This window comes from Ruditapes philippinarum, unplaced genomic scaffold, assembly GCF_026571515.1.
Source record: "Ruditapes philippinarum isolate M1 unplaced genomic scaffold, ASM2657151v2 ctg7933_1_1_1_1, whole genome shotgun sequence".
NCBI lineage: Eukaryota > Metazoa > Mollusca > Bivalvia > Venerida > Veneridae > Ruditapes > Ruditapes philippinarum.
Window position 1 is genome coordinate 23,968 of NW_026860945.1, and position 14,914 is coordinate 38,881.

Here is a 14,914-nt window from a genome sequence, read left to right on the forward strand (position 1 = left end):
TTTTAAAAAAAACTTACATTCCCAAAATGGGCCCAAAGTTGATACTGCCTTTTTTACATGTAATTTATAAAATTTAACGCTTTTAAAAAAATGTTCTTAAACCAAATTTTTAGTTAATAAAATGGTTAAAATTAGGCAACTTTGGGAAATTTAAACCCAATTTTTGTTTCCATTTCTGATTAACGGTAAATTTTAAATAAAAGTTAGTTTTTAAAAAAATATTAAGGTAATTTTTAAAGACATGGGACTAAATTTGAATTTGGCCCTTTTCAATTTGAAACAAATTTTTAAAAAAAAAGAAAAAATTTAAAAAATAAAAATATGTTTTAATATATAATTGTCTCTTATTTAAAATGACAAATGTCTATGATTTTTAATTTCAACCTCGGTTTTTTGCAACTTAAACAAACCCGGCATAAACAAAATCCCAAAAGCCCTTTTGTCAAACCCCTCGCTGGAGAATATATACCCTTTTTATAGTGAAAAAAAAAGGGAAACAAAATTTTCCCCAAAGAAGCCTAAAAACGGGAACCCAAAAAAATTTTCAAGGGGTAAATTTTTATAAAAACCCGTTAAAAACGGTAGTTTGGGAAAACAAAGCCCCAAAAAATTTTCCCCCAGCACCCCTTTGCCGATTTCAAAAATATAACATTTTGAAATCTTTTATGTGTTTTGAATCAAAAAGCAAGACTTAGATCAAATATGTATATATCAAAGTTTTGATGTTCACACTTATTAAAAGAAAAGGGTCGACACAAATTAAGATAAACTTAGCAAAGCATAAAGTATGATGTAAAAATAAATTTGACATTGTAAGCGATTAATATACCAATTCTTAAAAGTATTATGTACCACTTAAAACATCATACTCGTAATTAATACAAATGTTACCAATTCTCGAAAAAATAGCATTTAATTCAAAGGTGTGCAAATATCTTTTTGACAACTTAATTCTTAAAAATCATGTTGCTCTTTTAACCAATTATAAATATCTTTGTTCGGAGCATCCACATCCGTTGGTTACAAGTGTCCAAATATCAATACAAATACGCCTACACCGAAAAAAATACCATTATTTGAGCCGCGTCACGACAAAACCAACATAACGGGTTTGCGACCAGCATGGATCAGACCAGCCTGCGCATCACCGCGCAGTCTGATCAGGATCCATGCTGTTCGCTTCAAACCCTATAACAAGTAGAAGAAACTGATAGCGAACAGCATGGATCCTGATCAGACTGCGCGGATGCGCAGGCTGGTCTGGATCCATGCTGGTCGCAAACCCATTATGTTGGGTGTTTGTCATGACGCGGCTCAAAATACGCCTACACTGAAAAAAATACCATTGTTTTTGTCTATCGTATTATCTATACATGATCGACGAACCTCATTGCTGATACAATAGGCACACAGTGTACTGCGTTATACCAAATTATTACTCAGCAGAATAAAATAAAGATGTTTATCGAAATGTCAATATTCAGAAAACAAAGATAAAAGTGTCAAAACCAAAGAGGCGTAGAAAGGCTTTTTTTGCAGTCAATACATTAAAAGGTTTCTCTTGGTTATTGACCGACAGGAAATAGGACAATAATTAATTGGAGATGAACTACATATCGGTTTACTTGCAGATATACACATATACAGATTATCGTAGAACAAGAAACAGTTATAAACGACATTATTTACCTATTTCCAAAAATTGACTAGAATCTTCAATTTTACCTTTTACCTTTGACAGTTTTCTATTCTGATTGTATGTATTATTCTGATTATTTTAAGTGATTTTAAATCAGAAAAAAAATCCTTATTATATACAAAACAAATTGTCGAAAAGCCAAAGATTTTTATGTGTTAAATATGATAAAGGTCCATATACCTATCTTGAGATAGACTTACGGATAACCAAGTAATGAGATAAAAAAATCCCATCTTTTTGCATTTCTTTAAAAATCGGTGCATTTTAAGATTATAACTCATTATGGCTGTAACAAAAACTTTTTTTGTGTGTGTTTTTGTATCTTTCTCAAGATATAAAGCATGCAACTTTTTGTATCTTTAATTACTGTTCAAGCTTGTTTGGACCATCTTATTTATCCCACATGCGTTAATAAGGAAATTAAAGCATGCATACACAATCCGAAAAAAATACCGTCACTGGAAGCAAAACTAATTTATTTGCGATACTGAAAATTTATTGCTAGTGTACATTGTCATTTTTAGAGCGCCAGAATTTTGTTAGATGTGAGAAGATAACTTAAGAAAGCTCTGCTTCTAATAATCAAGATAATCAGCAAACAACTAGAACTGAAACATATGTTCTACTGTATTTTATTCTTAGCGCATTTTATAAAAAAAAGATTAAGGGGGAAAGCAAAATAATGAATGCTTTCAAATGACAACATTTTGCTGATTCAATCAAAACAAATAGATTTAGATAGACCTACCGTATTTGTTTTCGATTTTCTACATAACCTTTTTACACAAGTCGTTAAATATAAAAAGCCTGGGCAGTTAGCAATATCATTAACACACAAAAAAACATGTGATGAACAATACCAGGCTTACCAAGAGCATGTTACAATCTCTGTGAAGAAAATGACACTACTAAATGTGTCACTCTGACAAACTGAACTAAGAAAATTGTTTCAAAATGGACTGAAGATTTATTAAGACACAAATAATCAAATCTGCAACATACAAGTGCTACTTCTAAGATTTCCATCTAGAATAAGTAATTAATGTGTGACCTATAACAGTTGTGAACATTGTAGCATTATGTTCTATAAATACTTCGTAGATGAAATTCGGCCAAATATATCATATCTAACCATCTTTTCTCATAAAAAAACGTTAGGAAGATGAGAGGTTATTTCTTATAAGTTAATTACAAGAAAACAATTCAAACAACCACTAGATGTCAGACCCTTTTGATACGATCAAATAACAAACAAGTGAATAAATCTGTCAGAGAATCAATAAATAAAATAATTGATTGAAGAATGTGCTTTTATTTCATAGCTGTATGGTGTAAAGACAGTTGCGGTTCCGGGGTAACAGATATTTATTTTATAAAAATCTGGATAAAGTATGATCCATCGGAAGCATGAAAACAACAAAATTACATGAAAACTCGGTTTGATTAAGTCTGTACATGAGGAATAATGATAGTGTGCAACATCCCTCAAGCCCGCTAGCACTGGCTAGTGTGGTACTTAATTCTAAACACTTAATAGTTCTGGCATCAATGATCCCGAAGGACCAGGAAAATATAACCACACTGAAAACATAATTTATCAATAGCAAAAGACTCTTCATTATCACTTTCTTTCAAATGCTTTTTTTTGCTTACTTACGAGGGTTGATCAGAAAAATACAAAGACTTATAGACTTATTCTATCAGATAGGAAATAAAGATTGAAAGTTAAACACACTACAAATCAATATCTGCTACATATCCCCTGAAATATTAACTATAGGTACAGTATAAGTATCAAAACTATGACAGATATAAAATAATACATACATAACATACAATCCTGTGCTCACCGAATTTACATGACATCACGTCATGACAACGTAACTATAAATGCAGCAATTATTAAAAAAATACTTCATTTAACCATAAATACAATTCATTTAAGTATGAATTTCACCTGACGTTAAGTAAAGAAGCTCCAATGAAAGTCTAGGTACAATAATTATGATCACCCTTCGTACATGCAAACATCACAATAGTCCAATAAATTAGACGTTACAGGCTTGTTATAGTTTTATGTCGGTCAAGCCTGACGTCTAATAGTTATTGCTCATAAACGCATAGCATCATAAAAAAATAAAAAATTGTCTGTTGTCTTGCCTTTCAAGCTTTATTCCAAAGCTTTTCTTTTCTTTCAATTTCATGCTCAATCATAAACCAAAACTCTTAAAAAATGTACTTATATCTCGTTCCAAAATAAAAAGGGATTGTCCAATCAGTCCCTCTTTTTAGCCTAAAAACAGGGTTTTTGTGTGTAAATATTGGAGTTATTTTTCACAAATGGTGAATACAAAAAAGAACAAGTGACTCTTTTTTCATCAATTTAATTGAAAATTTGACTAAAAGACATTGAATAAATACATATAACAAACATTTTGTTCGATCGATCGAACAAAAATGGCAAACTTCTCATTACTTAATTTGTTCGATCGATCGAACAAAATTTTTTTTCATTTATCAAATGAAATTTAAAACATACATTTTGTTCGATCGATCGAACAAAAATGTTCAAACACTGTATTGGAAAATTTCTCTCTCAAACTGTACAAAAACAATTAAACATTTTGTTCGATCGATCGAACAAAAATATATTTTGTTCGATCGATCGAACAAAATTTCTTTTCATTTCCAAAAGTGGTTAAATAAACGAAAAATTTAAAATAAAGATTTTGTTCGGTCGATCGAACAAAATATATATTTGTTCGATCGATCGAACAAAATTTCTTTTCATTTCCAAAAGTGGTTAAATAAATGAAAAATTTAAAATAAAGATTTTGTTCGATCGATCGAACAAAACAGTTCAAACACTGCATTGGAAAATTTCTCTCTCAAACTGTACAAAAACAATTAAACATTTTGTTCGATCGATCGAACAAATATATATTTTGTTCGATCGATCAAACAAAATTTCTTTTCACTTCCAAAGCTGGTTAAATAAATGACAAATTTAAAACAAAGATTTTGTTCGATCGATCGAACAAAATTTATATTTGTTCGATCGACCGAACAAAAAGGACAAACTTCTTATTACTTAATTTGTTCGATCGATCGAACAAAATTTCTTTTCATTTATGAAATGAAATCTAAAACAAACATTTTGTTCAATCGATCGAACAAAATATATATTTGTTCGATCGATCGAACAAAATTTCTTTTCATTTCCAAAAGTGGTTAAATAAATGAAAAATTAAAATAAACATTTTGTTCGATCGATCGAACAAAACTGTTCAAAAACACTGTATTGGAAAATTTCTCTCAAGCTGTACAAAACAATTAAACATTTTGTTCGATCGATCGAACAAATATATATTTTGTTCGATTGATCGAACAAAATTTCTTTTCATTTCCAAAAGTGGTTAAGTAAATGAAAAATTTAAAATAAAGATTTTGTTTGATCGATCGAACAAAATATATATTTGTTCGATCGATCGAACAAAATTTCTTGTCATTACCAAAAGTTGTTAAATAAATGAAAAATTTAAAATAAAGATTTTGTTCGATCGATCGAACAAAAATGTTCAAACACTGTATTTGAAAATTTCTCTCTCAATCTGTACTAAAAAAATTAACATTTTGTTTGATCCATCGAACAAATATATATTTTGTTCGATCGATCGAACAAAATTTCTTTTCATTTCCAAAACTGGTTAAATAAATGAAAAATTTTAAATAAACATTTCGATCGATCGAAACAAAACTGTTCAACACTGTATTGGAAAATTTCTCTCTCAAACTGTACAAAAAAAATATTTAACATTTTGTTCGATTGATCGAACAAATATATATTTTGATCGATCGAACAAAAAGGGCTAACATCTTATTTCTTAGTTTGATTGATCGAACAAAATTTCTTTTCATTTCCAAAACTGGTTAAATCAAATGAAAAATTTAAAATAAAGATTTTGTTCGATCGATCGAACAAACTGTTCAATTTACACTGTATTGGAAAATTTCTCTCTCAAACTGTACTAAAAAAAAAAACATTGTGTTCAATTAATAACAAATATATATTTTGTTCGATTGATGGAACAAAATTTCTTTTCATTTCCAAAACTGGTTAAATAAATGAAAAAATTCAAATAAATATTTTGTTCGATCGATCTAACAAATATGTTCAATCACTGTATTGAAAAATTTCTCTCTCAATTTGTGCTAAACAAAACAACACATTTTGTACGAATGATCAAACAAAAAGGGCAAACATCTTATTTCTTTGTTTGATCGATCGAAAAAAAATTCTTTTCATTTCCAAAACTGGTTAAATAAATGAAAAATTTCAAATAAAGATTTTGTTCGGTCGATCGAACAAAAAGGGCAAACATCTTATTAGTTTGTTCGATTGACCAAACAAAATTTCTTTTCATTACCAAAACTTGTTATATCAAATAAAAAACTTAAGATTAATAAACATTAAAGGACCGATCAAACAAAATACCAATTGAAAAAAAAAATTATATATACATTTGTTTTAATTGGATTTCACAAATGTATATTTTTTTCGATCAAACAAAACAGGCAAACATCTTATCAGTTGTTCAATAACCAAACTAAATTGTTTTCATTACAAAAACTTGTTAAATCAAATAAAAAATGCAAAATAAACATTTTGTTTGATACATCAAAAAAAAAAAAGAAAAAGAAAAGCAAAACACTGTAATAGATCAAACAAAAATGCTACACGAAAAGCACATTTCATTAGATAGAAAAACAAGAGCACCGTTAGGCGAAGCATTATATGCCCAAAAGTACTTTGTCTTTTAGTAAGGATAAAGCATAATTTGTAAGAAATGGGAATTAAATATAGTATTACCTCCCTCCTTTATAGCTGAAGAACATTCATGTATATATACAGTTGCTGTTTTCAAAGCACCATCATCAAGTTGTTATCATGTAAGTAAAAATGCTACAATGGATGGATGAAAAGACGTCAGGGGTATAAAGCTGTTAATCCTAAAGTTGTAGGTTGATTAATACTTGAGTTATTGAGCGAAAACTGTTTCCAGTTTAAAGGTGATAGTGACCTTGACCTTGTGACCCCAAAATCAATAGGGGTCTTCTACCTAATATGGACAATCACCCTATGAAGTTTGAATACTGTGGGCCAAATGGAACTTAAGTTATGCTCCGGAAACCAAATTGCTAACGGACGGACGGACAGATAGACAGACGGACGGACGCCAGGGGGTATAACATAATATGCCCGAAGTTCAATTTAATAAAATTGTTGTTTTGTTTGGTTGACCGAACAAAAAAATTTTGATAGAAAATCCGGTAAAGGCATTTTGTTCGGTCGATGGAACAAAAGTGCTATACCAAAGCATATTTCATGTGATAGAAAAACCTGTTGAACTCAATTAATCTATAAAATTGATCGTTTGTTTGGTCGAAGGAACAAAAAAAAAATCTGATAAAAACTCAGGTATTATAAGACTCCCTCTATGGATCGAACAAAATGCTAATTACAAAAGCATATTTCATTAGATAGAAAAAACATGTTATCAACATTCTTCCATGCATGTAGGAGAATTTAGATGCTCCAGAGAAAATCTGGATATTTCATTATCTTTAGTGGCCTTCAAGACCTTGCATATTATAAATGAACAAATTTGCATACATGACTGTGTCACAGGCATAGTCATGATAATGACCATATGTGTTACAATCCCTCAACAAATGATGACTTAATGGTTCCTACTTCTATCTGAACTTTAACCTCTGTATGTGACCTTGACCTTTAGCATGTGATGCTACGCTTAACAATGTTGAACATTAATTTGGGAAGTGATACATGACACCGTTTTGCTCCTAACAAGCATTTATCAATGATCTCTAAGTGTGACCTTGACCTTTATCAGGTGATAGTTTCATTAAAACCCTGCATGGGCAGGGCTTCTGTTAGTGGAAGTTTGGAAGTCATTTACTCCTTGATTTTGGTTTGTGACATCCAAAATATAATGCTTACATAATTTGACAATGCCTGCCAACCTGAGGTTCCCATTGTATGTCTTGTTTTTCAAATGGGCATATAAATTTGACGTACATGTAATATGATCTAACATCATACTTAAAATGCTGAAATAGTAACACCTAGCCAGTTTCATCTATTAAACACAATCTTCTTTTCAACAGGCAATAGAGATATAGTTGCTAGGAACTACATTCCACAACAATAACATACATGATCTATCTATTAAGTTAATTCAATATCTCCAATGGGTAGACAAACAGACAGACAGACAATCTGATTCTAGTATATATCCACATTACATCTGTAGTTGCGTTGGGTTTATACAAATAGAATATCCTGAACATACTGCTCCCTTATGGTATGGCACAATCTTGTTTGTTCATTCAACATTTGCTTGTATTGTTTTGCACTAAAACAGCACCTGTGTGAATACCAATCACTCAACATATCTTACAGTCATTCAGATATTGTAACAAACAATATTTCGCAGCATTCTTCATTATCAATTGGAAGTGTCAACAAAACTTATGCAAAAATTATGCACATTTTCCATCCAAGTATGTTTCTGCCCTTCTGCGAGGAACAGGAAAAAATCTTCTTGACAACAACAACATCTGAAAATAAATCAGAATTTCTATCATTTCATTATTTGCATGTATCTATCACTTAATTCATATAATAATTTATATTCCTTTTAAAATTTTGGGACTTCGAAAAAAATACAGATACATGTCTTAAAAAACACCAACCAAATGTTTTTAAATTAGCACCATTTGTTGTATGTTAAGAATTTTATAAATACAAGTTATATATTATATTATTCTTATCTTTGTGTATACGTTAGATTTTGTTGTTTACAAATCCTGGGTAAATAATGAAAAATAAACTAAGATTAATCACTTGTGTGGCCTTTACCTAGTGACAGTGTTCTTGCATGTGACAAATTATTGGCAGTTATGTGTACAGGTAAATAATAATAATGAAATACAATCATGTATGCAACAGTTAACCAACCACACTAGATAAGACTGTATTTGTAACACTTGCTGTAACTTTTGACTAAGGGACTTTGGTATTGCACAAAATACATAACCTACTAATGGTGGCTGCTAGCCTGGGATTCAGGTGTTAACAATTTTTGCTTATATGCATAACACATATGAGCGATTTCATACTCGTTCGATTTTTTTTATAATATCAATGCCTGGGGGAACTTGCGGGGGTTTTCTATGTAATAATCGACTAATGATAATCCCTATTAAAAGACTGATTAGCACATGACCCACAAGTCACACATGACTAAATCAAAATAAAGGCAAGGATGCTGAATGGTGAAAATCCAACGCCATGGCATTTACCATTATAAATAAATTACGTTCAGCACATTTCTCTGATGCTCTCAGACTTCATCCACACAAAGAATTTGTTTTTGGCTAATCTTAGACATGTTGATCAACTTAGCTCATCATGCAATAAACAACTAGTGTCAAAACTGTCAATTTCTAATCGGAAAAGGGGTTATGGAAGCGAGGCTCCATGACTTTTTGTTGAGTTTCCAGTCACTTAGGGTAAATTTCTTTTCTATTTTTAGAAACTTGTTTGTAGTTGCAGGAGTTATCGTTCTTTAAATCACACCATAATTTTCAGGTGAATACTAGGTGGCGCTTCAATCTAAATTTGTATTTCCCCAGGCTGTCAATTTGACGAACAGAAGCACATAAAAAAACAGACTGGAACCCAGGCTAGGTGGCTGCATTAACTTTTTTTTAATTCTTTCATGCATGCAGGAGTAATGTCCCAGGCACAAAATGTCTGTTCAGAAGTAACCAGAATTTCATGTAGATATTAATGTATGGTCGTTGACTTCAAACCAATTGCCCCTCACCACTGTGGGTTCGAATCCCAACAGGAACGTTGTGAGGAAGCTTATAATAAAAATCCAGCTAGCTTACAGAACTTCGGTGGTTCTACTGAGGTGCCCATTTGTGCCTGAAATAATGCACCGAGTAAAGCTGGAATGTCGCCATATCACCTTTACTTTGTAGGTGTGCCGTAAAACCAAAGTGAAGCTACTTACATTTTCTTTTTTTGTCTTGTTATCATCACCAGTCTTCTCTTTCATATTCTGTACCTGTTTATCTTGCTTACAAGTAGTTTACTGGATTAAACCCTGTAATGTTTAAGTAACAAGAATTTAGCATTTCTAGTCTAAAAGCCATTACACTATAATCAGATGCCAACTATCTAATTAACATGCAGTATTTAAAAATAATAGAAAAGTAAAAAAAATGATTATTGAATGCTTAAAATTCCCACCCTTGTGCTTTTCTAGTGCACTAGTCCTGAAATAGAGGTGCACACAAAATCACCAAACAGGATGACACTTTACTGGTTCAATGGATTATTGCATAGCAATTGACCAGGGTAAAGTCATATATTGATTATATTTTGTAAGAATTTTTTCTTTTGGGTATATTCATTCATAATTGTTCTTTTCGAAACCTAGCTAAACACTGTTTTACGGTATGGTATGTTACGGATTTAGCTCTGGGGAATTACACCCAATGAATTACATTTATAACACAACTAACATTGTGATATTTCCATTTTTTCAATTATTATTTTACCGTTTATGGCACCTGGAAAAACTTTGATGTGTTTGAAAATTATTAATATTCCTGTACTATCTATCGCAAATTTTCCACAAAAAAAAGCTTATTTATAATAAAAGTAAAACAGTCGTTGTTGCATATGCCATAAATTAGGTTAGAGATATTTTCTGCAGAAATTTATGTATTTACTATATTTTTTTTGTATTGAGTTTTTCATACAGTGATATTTAATTATTTTCTTCCAAAGAAATAATTGTTTTATTACACTTTAATCCAAAAAAATACCAAAAACATACAGGTAGACTAGTTTACCAAAATTACTGCACGCCCTTTAGGTGAATTCCCCAGAGCTGTGTACATAAAGTACCGGAATTCGGTGTTTTAGCTACATTTTCGAATTTGTAAATATAAATCTAGTTTTTGAATAAACAGTTTGAATGTTGCTAAAATAATTCTATATTGATTAGAAATATGTTAATTATATGAATGTAAATATCTTATAATACTATATTTTTCTCTTTTATAGAAATAACTTCCCTTTTGTAACTTTCTGTTATATATATACCTTTTTCTCATGGATAATTAATTTTGTTTATCTAATTGCTTTAAAATTTTACTGTAACAGTAAAATTAATAACTACATGATTTTTTATGTTTTATTTTTAAAAACAGGTTTTAAATCCAAGTCAATGTGTCAACTTATCTGCTGCATTTCTTCTACAACAGTACATACTAATAACTATACCTGGAATATCTTCAAAATACACAGATTAGCAAAAAATTAATTCTGGGTTTTCACTGCAGTCAAATGTACAAATCAAGTTATGGCATTTTATCTATTTACATTGAACACCTATAATATCTATTGGTCACTTAAATAAATTCTATCATGGTCCAAAGTTTAAACTTCAAATTGAAAACTCTTTCAATTTAAAGATGCATAATTATAATCACGGATCTGAATTACATCTTTGATATAATTATGTTTTTTTTTTTTTATTAAATATAATTATATATAATTTCTAACTAGAGGCAAATTAAACACTTTAAAATTTGCATTCAATTCACAAGAAAAACATATTTTAATTTTCATTGCTAGTTAGGTGTACCGGTACTCTGAAACTTAAAATAACACAGTCTTCCTTTTGCACTTAAATGTTTGATGTTTTAATATTATATGACAATTCTATCAGTGTCAAGTTGTTTATTGGCTGGTCAGTGTTTATTTAACTGATTGTGTGCTGGTATATCACCCTTTGGCAACTTACACCATGGACTTCTGGAAAAGTCATAAAATTATAACAAGCCATATTGTTTAATATGCATATATACAGCTCATTAAAATTATTTGATTTCAAGAAAGAAACATTTTTTCATTCTACCATTTACATTTAGCTCATATGTCATTGTCAATCTATAGCAGTTTGAAAATTAATGGTTACTAAATATTGTAATTTTAAAAAGTAAAGGTCTAACTTTTAATTATCCGACAGAACAGGACTTTTTTTTATTTATACATAGTACATCATTATATTCCATACAATTTCCGGTAACCTAAATTTCAAGCGCATAGATTCCAATTCTCTAAAATTAATGAGAAAACTATTCATAATTTATTCATAAAAAAATGTAGATCAAATTATTTGTATAATTAAGTTAAAATATTTACTACCCCGTCCATTTAGTTTTTCAGTAAAATTACCTGGTTATTATAATAATATCAATAAAATATTTTTCATTTCTACCATTTTCAACATAAAAACTAAAAAAAAATGATATTACATTGAAGAATTATCAATTTTACAAAATACACAAGTAAATAAAATGATATACAAGCCTGTAACGGCTAGCCAAATGTTTCTAGCTGTAAAGTGAGTCAGACAATACATTCTTGCATATCGGACTGGCGTTTTCCGTGAGTTTTACCCATGCCGGAAATTTTCATCTGGCATGGGGGGTGCCGGATGAGTCGCGTGCCAAACAACAACGTCATTTTAGTGCACTTTATGAATGAACCCGCGTTAAAATGACGTCTTTTAGAAGGGAAATATGTGCTTATGATGACGTCATTTCACTGTTGTTATTTAAGTGTAAGTTCATACGCTATTTGTAAGAAAATAGCTAGGGAGGAAAATGACTTTAATTTCCATGAGCATATATCATATTGAGGTAAACCATTTTTAAATATGAAATAATATGGCAGATTATGCAAGAAAAAATATCTAAATATTGGTTTTGCGGTTCGGATTCGGAATACCCGTCCCTCGGGAAAACCCGCCCATGGGCCCGGGTAATCGGAAAAGCCTGGGTTACCCCCCCAAAAATGGGCGGGCCCCCTTCGGGACGGATTTTTCCCGGCCCAAACCCGGCAATATATGGCGATATTTTTAGTGTTTTTCCTGGCTAGCCGTCCCATGACTAAACAAAAAGGGCCCTTAAAAACTTTTGGGGCTAGCCGTACGGGGTGGGCCTTTTTCCCCCAATGAAAATTTAAAATCAAATGTTTATTTAAGGGGATTCCCTTTTTAAAAAGTTTGGTATACAATATTAAAATTATTATAAACAAAAATTATGTAACATTTAACAAAATCTAAAAGTATTATTTCCTTTTCTTTTTTTTCCCTTTTTGAATTTTAAAGGGACTCCCCCCAGGGTTTTTTAAAAACCAAAAAATTACACTAAATTTTTCTTAAATAAAATGGCTTAGGGACACTTTAAACAAAAATATATTGCAAAGATAGTTAAGAAATATATTTTGAAATCAATTGAAAATCGTATTTTTATAACTTTTTTTAGCCCGATCTGAGCGAAAAGTGTTTAAATGATTTTCATTTTGGGTTATTTTTTACAATTTGAATAATTATTCTGGAAAAACGAAGTGTGCGAATGATCTTAAATTTTTGCACATAAATTAGTGGTATAAACCTACATCAAAAGTACATTTATCTGGAAAAAAATATTTTCAGTCCCATCATGTCAAAAACCTCAGTGGAGTCCCTTTAACAACTTTTGTTGTATTACAGGCCTTCCAAAGTAGGCCAATTCACTTTAATGGTTAGATTCGACAGTACAATTAGTAAAGTTTTAAAATATAAATAATGTATTCCGTTTTTCTTTTTCTGCCACTGAAGGTTTAAAAAAATTTAAATAAATAGAAAAATGAATAAATCATCATATTGCTCAGTGCAGTTTTTGATTTCATGTCAAGTTTCTCTTTTCTTTAGTAATGGGTGACAACATAATATCTATTAAGATTGTGAAAGTCTTTAATATTACCAGTGCTTAGCCAGTATCATAGCTACATTAACAGATTAAAGCAAACCAAGGCACTTACCACCCTCGATGTAAATTTGGGCAACTTACAAAAAATAATAAAATAAAGTTACAGTACTTTTAAAGATGCGTATTTAAAAGCATGCTTGCAATCAATTACAACATTTAAAAAGTTATTAGAATCATAATATAGTCAGCAAAATTACTCACCATGTCTTGAAGAAACAACCCGCATGTATACAGTAATTTTGAAATGACATCACGTCTATTTACCCGTTTAACAGCAGCTTTGCGTGTAATTAAACTACAGTACACAGGCACCCGCTGTTTCGGCGGAAACGGTAAAGTCGATACGCTTACACGGGGGAGTCAGGTACTCGGTACATAAGCCACAATTTTCGTGACAGTACTATTCTTTTATAAAATAATTAAATTATCATATCGATCGGTTGTGAATAATTAAAATGTTAATTTATAAGAAATATCATTTAAACGGTTGTAAACAAATTGTAATTAGACTGAACACCCCTTCAAGTGCTTGAAAAATGAAGTCGTCCACTTTTTTGCGTCATCAACTGTCATTGCCAGGAGAGGGCATATTCTGTAGGCGGGATGGTAGAAAAAAAGCTTTTGTGTCGGATATATAATAAACTTCAAAAGGAGTTTTTATGATGAGGAAGGTAAGCATTGTTACATGTTGTATGTTTGTCCCTTATCATTAACATAATTAGAGTTAGGGACGTACGAAAACGTAGTTTTTGGTGAGTTTATTATTTTTATGTCAACAAATGATTAAGTATACTAATGGTTACGTACCATGGCGGAAACGTACCAGGATTTTACGCACCATTTTTGGAGATTACGTACCATTACGTACCATTTAAATATTCTGGAGGTCCAAATCGCACTTTTTAACAAAAACGATAAAAATCTAAGAGATGTTGAGATGATTTTACCAAAGAAATAAGAACTTCATGTGAACCTTTTCTTTTCCGTGTTGTCTGCAAATTTATTGTTCAGAAGAATTTATTGACCTGGAATAGGGTCTCATTTATTGCGCATGGGCATTCAAACTAGAATTCCCCAGGCGTTTTTTATTTTTAAAGTTCTCTGAGGTAACTTAAATTTAAATTAAACAACAGGCAAAACTTCAAAAGATATAAATTGCTGTACTATTTTAACTGCTGTGTTGCATAGAAAACAAATGTCTCTCTGCATGGTTTGATGACGTTCCATAGTATCTGATGACCTACTGCTGCGAGACCACCAAAATCGAACAATACCACCAAACCCGGACGGCCC

General features: G+C 30.8%; 1 long non-coding RNA gene across 1 annotated transcript; it reads right to left on the minus strand.

Annotated features, from left to right (window-relative positions):
- Positions 1-7,612: 7,612 nt before the first annotated feature.
- On the minus strand, positions 7,613-14,496 carry LOC132714002 (uncharacterized). The gene is made up of 3 exons (XR_009623509.1): positions 13,823-14,496; positions 9,805-9,897; positions 7,613-8,341 (listed from the first exon to the last, which is right to left on the minus strand). It is a non-coding gene; the product is annotated as an uncharacterized LOC132714002 (long non-coding RNA).
- Positions 14,497-14,914: the final 418 nt, after the last annotated feature.